Source organism: Periplaneta americana, chromosome 4, assembly GCF_040183065.1.
Source record: "Periplaneta americana isolate PAMFEO1 chromosome 4, P.americana_PAMFEO1_priV1, whole genome shotgun sequence".
Lineage (NCBI taxonomy): Eukaryota > Metazoa > Arthropoda > Insecta > Blattodea > Blattidae > Periplaneta > Periplaneta americana.
Window position 1 is genome coordinate 151,685,224 of NC_091120.1, and position 9,138 is coordinate 151,694,361.

Consider the following 9,138-nt stretch of genomic DNA (forward strand, 5'->3'; position numbering starts at 1 on the left):
GGCTAATTCTGCTATTATAAATAATGTATATATATTATTATTGTTATTAATATGGTATTATTGTTATTATTATTATTATTATTATTATTATTATTATTATTAGTCTATCCCTGTTATTGTTGTATTGTTACAGTGGCCCTTGTACTCACCTATTATTGGATAATACGTAGCTGCTAATTAGCACATTATTGTTATCAATAGTGTGTGCATATTATTAAAATTATTATTATTAGTCTTTCACTGTTATTGTTGTATTATTACAGTGGCCTTTGTACTCACTTATTATTGGATAATACTGTAGCTGCTAACTAGCATATTATTGTTATTAATAGTGTGTGCATATTATTATTATTATTATTATTATTATTATTATTATTATTATTATTATTATTATTAATATTTGGTGTTTTAGGTTTTGTGAAATTTGCTTTCTTTATACAGTCTAAAATCTTAAAGTCTGTAATTTCTAGGAAATACATTATGTATATATACGGTATAATAGGCCTATACTAGCATATTAAAAATAATTGAAGGATAACAAATGCAAGCTTTTCATTGTGACTCAATTTCTTGTAACGTAATATGTGGTTTTATCAGAGCAACTTTTGGACGTAAGAAAATAAAAAGAAATCCAATAGATTTAGTTGCAGTCATGAAATACTTTCATTGAGCTCTAGATTAAAATTGCAAGTTTCTTGTTTATTTAGTTAATTAGTTAGGATACAATTATTAATTAGGATACTTAATCACTCATTTAAAGTTTGTGTGACTGCAACCTGTGCATATTTTTGTGTGGCTTTACTTTGTTTATAGTGTTTTCCTCTCTCTCTTTATTTCTTGTGTAGCTTTACTTTGTATGTAGTGTATTTTTTTCTGTTTATTTCTATTACTTGTAGTTGTATTCCTGGTGTTGTGGAAGAGAAGGCCTGATTACCTTAACTACACCAGAATAAATAAATAAATAAATAAATAAATAAATAAATAAATAAATAAATAATGCATTATTTATGTTTTATGAAATAATCTTGAGCTAATAAAAACCGGAAATCCATAATTGAACAATGCGAAGTAATTACTATTGCAAAGTTGACTTAAAAAAAAGTTATGGAGATGCCGGGGATCGAACCCGGGGCCTTTCACATGCAAAGCGAACGCTCTACCACTGAGCTACATCCCCCATACACTGTGCGTTTGCTAAATACATGGAACGGCGGTCACGATCCGCGAGGAAGAAATAAACAGCCACAGAACGCTTGTTGAACTTCGACAGTCGCGTATGGATTATTCACCGCCAGAGAAGTAGGCCAGAGGTAGATGGAGTTATTGTTTCCACTTTTCTCACGGAATGCTATCACTGACACACATAACTGACAGCTGGATAGTGAATTTCCATGCACCATTATCGCGTCACTCCTTGCGACCGCTATGAGGGCAAGTGAACTCACAGTCAAGCCAAGACCCCACATGCCAATTAATTTTTGGTTCCAAACAGTTGTTTAAATAAACATTATTCTCCTTCCTAGTTCAACTACATTCATCGAATCTTCGATCTCACTACGCACCTCATAACATATCTGATTTACTTTGAGTTTCATAATTGATGAGATGAAAATGAGAGATGGAATAACTTTAAAAATGTATTCATTCATTTAGTGTTCTGCCCAAGGGCAGGTCTTTCACTGCGAACCCAACTTTCTCCAGTCTTTCCTTCCTATTTGTTTCCGCATTTTATCCATATATCTTATTGTCGTCTATCATCTGATATCTTCTTCTACCCCGAACTCTTCTCCTGTTCACCATTCCTTCCAGTGCATCCTTCAGTAGGCAGTTTCTTCTCATCCAGTGTCCCAACCAATTCCTTTTCCTCTTCCTGATCAGTTTAGCATCATTCTTTCTTCACCCACTCTCTTCAACACAGCTTTATTTCTTCTTCTGTCTGTCCACTTCACACGTTCCACTCTTCTCCATATAAACATTTCAAATGCTTCTATTCGCTTCTCTTCACTTCGTCGTAATCTCCATGTTTCTGCTCCATGCAATGCCACACTCCATACAAAGCACTTCATTAGTCTCTTCCTTAGTTCTTTTTGCAGAGATCCGCAGAAGATGCTCCTTTTTCTATTAAAAGTTTCCTTGGCCATTGCTATCCTCCTTTTGACTTCCTGGCAATAGCTCATGTCACTGCTTATAGTACACTCAAAGTATTTGAAGCTGTCCACTTGCTCTTCTGCTTCATTTAGAATTCGCAAGTTTATTTTCTGTATTTTTCTTCCTATGACCATGCTCTTCGTCTTATTTGCATTTATCTTCATCCCATACTGCTCGCAGTAAAAATGTATATACGACAGAAAATTAAGTAAATATGTCGCGTTTAATACACTATATTTCACAATTACACTTAATAACGTCTCCCACATTTATTTATATGAGCAGTGTTGCCAACTCGATTCTTAAAAATCCGCCGTGAAGCCGAGCAGAAACCGCTAAATTGCTATATTGTCAATGTAAAATTATATTATTTTGCCGCTGTGAGTGCTAAAATACCCGCTAAATCCCTATATCAGCAATACAAATTTCATAAATGTTACCCGCTAAACTAACGCCGAAAAACGCTAGATCTAGCGGGAAAACCGCTGAATTGGCAACACTGTATATGAGTCCGTTACCTATATGTTATAGTTCTGAGTACATCCAGCAAAGAGCTCTTGAAATCGGTGTCGCAGTGCTGCCAATATATGACAAGAAATATTAACCATCAATGACAGGTTAAATTTGGTTTGTTCAGGCTTTTGATATGCCTTACATAGACATGTACGTAGATTTTCCTGGACCAGGGATGTCAAAGCGCCTGCACTGTGTGCTCACAAGAACCCACACACCATTTCGTAAGAGCGATGATTGTACTTTATCTTGCTGAAAAGTGAACCTTATTGGATTTGTATTACTTGCAGTACGAGCACGCTTTGTCGTCCTCCCTGGACCATAGTGAAGAAGGGAATGCTTTCGTAAGGTATGATTATCAAAGATCGTACAATAAACAATATTCCCAGAAACAACAGAAGAAAATACGGGACACTCAGTATTCATTTAAAAAATCGAGCTTTGGTGTTTATGAGGTCGGACAATAAAGTAATGAGACTGATTTTTACCCACCTGATGAGGCAACTCTGCAGCTTCCTACCAGAGATATGTTTGAGCTTGGTTCTTCCTCCACCCGAATTCCAACTGGCACCACCCTGCAAACCGTCATTGTGGAGTAACTGCTTGACTAGTGAAGTGTGTTTGCTCTTCGTCAATACAATGGAATCGTATAAAAAATATGGTTTATTTAATGACGCTAGCAACTGCAGAGGTTATATCAGCGTCGCCGGTGTGCCGGAATTTTGTCCCGCGGGAGTTCCGTTACAGACCGATTATTTAGTCCTGACAGCTCAGGGACGCGAAAGAGGGGAAGTAATAGGAGGAGTGGGGAGAGTTCCAGAGTAGAGCTAAGGGTGAGCTGTCGGTAAGGGAATGCAGTACAGCTTAATTGTACTGGAACCATACCGCTCTACCGCACGCATGACATCCGATCGCTCCGAAGGTAAGCGAGTGAATAACCCAAACATCCCTTGGCGTAACTTAATGGACTCGCCTGACCCAGGCGCATATCGCCGGCGACTGTAAGGAATAAATAATCGTACTGTACTTGCCAGTAAATCTACAAACATGAGCCTGTCGCATTTAAGCACACTTAAACGCCATCGACCTGGGCCGGGATCAAACCCGCAATCTCGAGCACAGAAGGCCAGCGCTATATCAAATACACTACCGATGTCGACGAATCGTATAATATCGCGCAGCGGTATACCATCTTGTTTTGTGTGAAAATGCCGCGAGAACAAACTTTCCGGTGGCATAAAATGTTTCTGAGGAGAGAAGCAACATTGGAGATGTACACCGGAGTGGGCGACCAACAATTGCACTGACAGATGACAACATTGACAGAATACGTGAAGTTGTACGAACTGACAGACCATTAACAGCCAAAATGATAGCACAAGAATTGAACATGAATCGGGAAACTGTTCGCTTCATTCTCACTGAAGACCTGGGCATGAGAAAAATCTGTGCAAAAATGGTTCCAAAAAATCTCACAGGACAACGAAGAAATGTGGCAGCTGATCTGTTTCAACACTGCCGCAGCCTTCATATTCACCAGGCCTTGCTCCATGCGACTTTTCTTATTCTCAAAAGTGAAATCAGTTGTGAAAGGATGCCATTTTCAAACAACAGAAGGCGTCCAAAAGGCAGTAACCCAGGCATCAAACAGTGTTTCAAAAGATGGGTCTCACAGCTGTTACCAGCAGTGTCAGCACAGCGTTGGGATAAGTGTGTGTCAGTGGCGGTGAGTCAATAAGAGCACAAGAGCACGTGAACACCTTGTTTCCAATAATGAACGACTAGTTTTATTATTTAATACCGTATTGACGTAGTGGGGATGTATAATATCAGAATCGAGTATTTTAAACTTCCCACATCTTACATAAACTTCTTATGTAAACTTGGCAACATCCGTTCACGTACAAGCCGTGCTCTTTTCAAGAAGGTTACAGGAATTTCACGCATGCGCGGGAGAAAATTGTCTTTCGCTGGCCGCTTATGATTCGTCAAGAGCACAAAGCGTTAAGTGAACAGTGAATCTATCCTACAGATGTCAGGTGCATCGATGCCTATCGTTCACGTGCTATATCTCGAGGAGGAAATTTAATAGTCTGTATTTTAGCCTGTAGTTGTCAGCATCTCACTGTCGGAACGTTTACTTTGTGTGGATGTGTGTATAGTGCTGCTACGAGATTGTAGTTTGTGAATTACTATATTTCAGTGTCAGCATAATAGCATAGTTTGGCTTTCAAACACGTGCTGGCTGAATGTGATGGTGGTATGAATTTAAATATCTGTATGGTGATGTATATTATTTCAGAATAATATTTACTGGCAAGTACTTATAGTAGGGTAAATTAGGGTCTGTTGGACAGTCGGGCATGTTGGACACTTTGTACTTTAACGTGTTACCTCGCCACTTGTGGGCACCACATTCTGCTAGAAGTCAATGAAGGAAGTATCCCCACTCGTGGCTACTTCCGTCATTGACGTCTAGCAAAATGTGGTGCCCACAAGTGGCGAGGTAACATGTTAAAGTACAAAGTATCCAACATGCCCGACTGTCCAACAGACCCTAGTTTACTCTAATCAATCTATGCGAATGGGATTACAGTACTGGTATAGGCTATAGTGTATCAGTGTGTTGTGAATCAAAATATATTACTGAACACACGCTTTTGTAAATAACTGCATCGCATTAATTTTTAATAAACGTAAACAATGAACTCTGTTCAACTATTTTGAACAGTAAAGAACTGGGTAAACTGGCTTACGAGGAAAATTTGGAAATAAAAATACTGGGTTTCATTGCTATTATTATTATTATTATTATTATTATTATTATTACATGTTGTTTTGAATTTATATACGGTTTTTTCGGTAGTAAAATATTGGAATCATGACATTTCATGTTAGGCTAAACGTACGATTTCTAACTCTCTTCGATTTTGGAACACAAAATTGTGAACACACACAATATTTTATCACGAGCCGCCACTGGTGTGTGTAGTCTCAAATGAACTACTCTGAAGGTGATCACATTATAGTTAGTTAAATATGTAAGTAAAAGTGACTTTTTAAACCAGTCTCATTACTTCATTGTCCGACCTCGTATTTTCCTCGGCCCCATTGTGCTCTCATCTCGAGCTGCTCGTTAATTGATCACCATGACAGTTCTCAAGGTATTATATTTGATTAAACATAACTAGTCGGATAAGCAGACGGTCTTTTAGGAATATATAGCTTCATACAAACACAGTTATGTTTGCATATCACTTCTAAAGCTGCTATTTTCGGTAGATGTGGATTATTGATTATGAACAACAGACATACTCAGAGTATGGACGCAGTGCATATTATGTTTTCGAAACCTTTACTAGTATTTTACCTAAATTAACTATTCAAAGGAGATATCAGTTCGAGAAATATTAAAAGTAGACATTGCATTGTAGAGTGTGACGTCGTACAGGAAAGAAATAGACAGGTAATTTCTTATGGATCGTGAGAAAATGTCCATCTCAGTTTCGATAGTTATATCCAGAAAGAACAGAAAGATTCGACCCAGTGAGAAACAAATAGAGAGATGGAAACATCTTCAGCTGAAACAGTACAGATTTTAATGAGGACAGTTCATAATTATCCATGATAATGATAACTGAATGCACTATTATCTTAAAACTGTATTTATTGACCAGTGAACATCGTAACAATTTCCATTACAATCCTAAATTAAATACATAGACAATTTATCAGTCAATTCTTTATTAATTGTTGGGTTCCGGAGTAAAACATGGTAAGTGTTTTAAAGTTATTTGGTAGGTAAACATTTATACAAACAACAGTTTGTATAGTTACCAGGAAAGTATAATCTGTATACTGCTGCCATCTGTTGACATGTTGGAAAACTAACTACTGCATTAGATGCAGAATGTAAGATACCATATTATACGCTATCATTTTTTTTTACAAAAATGTCAGTTACCATGTCTTACGCCTGAGCTCCTGTTATCAGTTACTTTTTAATTTAAAATGCAATATCTATTCTGCAAACTGTTTAGCAAGAAAGACTATAAAACAAAGCTTTGCTTTCTTTAATTTTTAGTTAATATAATTTTAACTTACTCTTTTGAAACCAACGGATATTGGAAAAACTTTCGTTGCAGCTAGTCTTTCCTGGTAAAATCTGAGTCCGCAATAGAGATTTTCTTGTATACGGTATAATTTCATATTTACTCACTACTATCATTTAAAAAAAAAGCGAAGTGTTTGAATTATGTTGTTTTATTTCCAAAAATGTACAGTTCAGAAAATATTTTAGAAGTCCATGGTAAATCAGTGATTTTCGAACTATGGTCTACTATCCTCCGAGTCTCCTAAGCAGTTGCGCTAGTTTCTAACAATTTATTGATTATGAAGAATTCAAGTAAAACTTTTTAATAAATTTATGCCTATGGAATGAGTTTTCTCTGTAGACTCTTCTATTACAACTTTTTATGACAAAGTTTTCATATTTGGAACTGAGATATTTTTTCGATCCCGGCCGAAAGTCATTGGCATTTACTGGGCGGAACGGGATTATCACCAAATACTGCAGCCCAGTAGGCTTTTTGTGCACCTGTTATGGAATGAACTGCTTGCCGACTTCGCCATCACCCGCATCACGTATTCCTCTCCAGCCAACAAGTCCGAATACTGTACACACTTCAGAGATTCATTTGAGTCTGGTAGTTCATCGCCCTGGAGATTCGAACTGCCATTCCTCTATATAGATTTCTAATTCGTCTCAGTCATATTTACTGACAAATTCTGGAAGTAACTCAGAGAAGATAGTGACCTGCTTACTGCAGACCTTGAAAATCACTGATTATAATAACTTATTTGAGCTCATTTATTAAGTATCTCTCAACTTCATAAATTAAAATTATTTTACTTTTATTTGCTAAACTTCATTCAGAGGAGGTTTGGATTAGACTTTGTATTTTCAAAATAGCTGTGAAGTTACGCAGGGTGGAAGTGAATAGCCTTGCAGATTTTCAGAGCGAATAGCTCATGTTGTATAATTATAACTAAAAACTATAATATCATATTGATGGAAAGTTCATAGTTTTTTTTTTCCCAAAAAATTGTTTTATTCCCAAATGTTTAACAACCTCTTATTCGGTAATTATTGCAAATAGGATTGTGAACTTCGTCCATATCGATCGGAACACTAATAAAAAATAATTTATCCTTTTGGAATATTTCAATAGTATGTACTGTTCTCGTGCAAATTTAATTTTAAAAACCTCTAAATTCAAGCCATTGCACGACGCGAGTTGGTTGCAACACAGCGCCAGAGAACAGCTTATCTAGCGAGACACACCGATTTCTTTGACCTCTTACATCTGTATCACGAGAAGAGTGTGTTAGTGGCGATGTTGCCGGACTGCTGAAACTTCAAACTTAATTTTATAATTAACCGTGCATTTAATCACAAAACGTAATATAGGTTTTCTATTCATTTCAGAGTACCCTATCGTCCCTTTCAATCTGCAAGGTCATTTCACTTCCGCCCTGTATAGGTCTGTGAACAGGTGATTTTCAAAACTGTCTTTGTCCATCAGATATGATTTTTCACTGAACATGAAAATCTTATAACAAGAGAAGTTTAAATGTTTAATGAAAAGAACCTTCTTGTAGTGTAAAATTATGATGAAATGAATTGTTTCCAGACGTTTCATAAATATTCCCCTTAAAGTTATAGAGTTATATAAAATAATATTTTGGAAAAGGGTTGTTTTGTAGCAAACTGGAGGAAAAGACCAATTTTGACAATCAACTCATCGAATTAGGATACTTTAGAAACAGAAAACTCAGTTTCAAATTGAAGAGTCCACTGCAAGAATTATGGATGTCACTTTCTTGTCGAAAATGAACCAAGACTGTCAATGCATAGCTTATGAAATATAGAATGTACATAGAGAGTTATATGGCATTAACACTGATAGTAATTGTCCAATAATGATCGGAAAATCACAGTTAAGCTTTGAGCGCTAAGCTTTTCAAACTTTCAATTGCTTCTCCTGCAAAATGTATTCCAAATGACATCCATCATTCTTGCAGTGGACTCTACAATTACATTTATTAATATGATGTTCTTCAGCTGGGTGTAATTTCTTAAATACATTTATCTTTGTCTCGTACGTATTAGTGGATCTATCAGTATTTCTGTTTTCTTTAGGAAAAAGTTCAGTGCTTAAATGTTTTCTGCATAAGTTTTGAACAAGGCATCTGGATGTCACCAGATAATTCAATAAAATTTTAGCACGCACATTACCTGTAATGATTCTGGTTAGGTTCTGACGAAGGTATAATTTTTTGCTGATGTTTTACCGGAACTGTTTGGTACTTTTGCTCGAGAAGTATTCTCTGAAAAGCTCTCAGAAGTGTACAGCAGTCCTGACCTAGTTTGTTCGAATTTTCACAAAAATAGTAACAGAAGAGCCGAATATCCTG

General features: G+C 36.4%; 1 non-coding gene across 1 annotated transcript; it reads right to left on the bottom strand.

Moving 5' to 3' along the window:
• Window positions 1-1,105: 1,105 nt before the first annotated feature.
• Window positions 1,106-1,177, bottom strand: TRNAA-UGC (transfer RNA alanine (anticodon UGC)). Its single transcript has one exon. It is a non-coding gene; the product is annotated as a tRNA-Ala (tRNA).
• Between the last annotated feature and the right edge of the window lie 7,961 nt (window positions 1,178-9,138).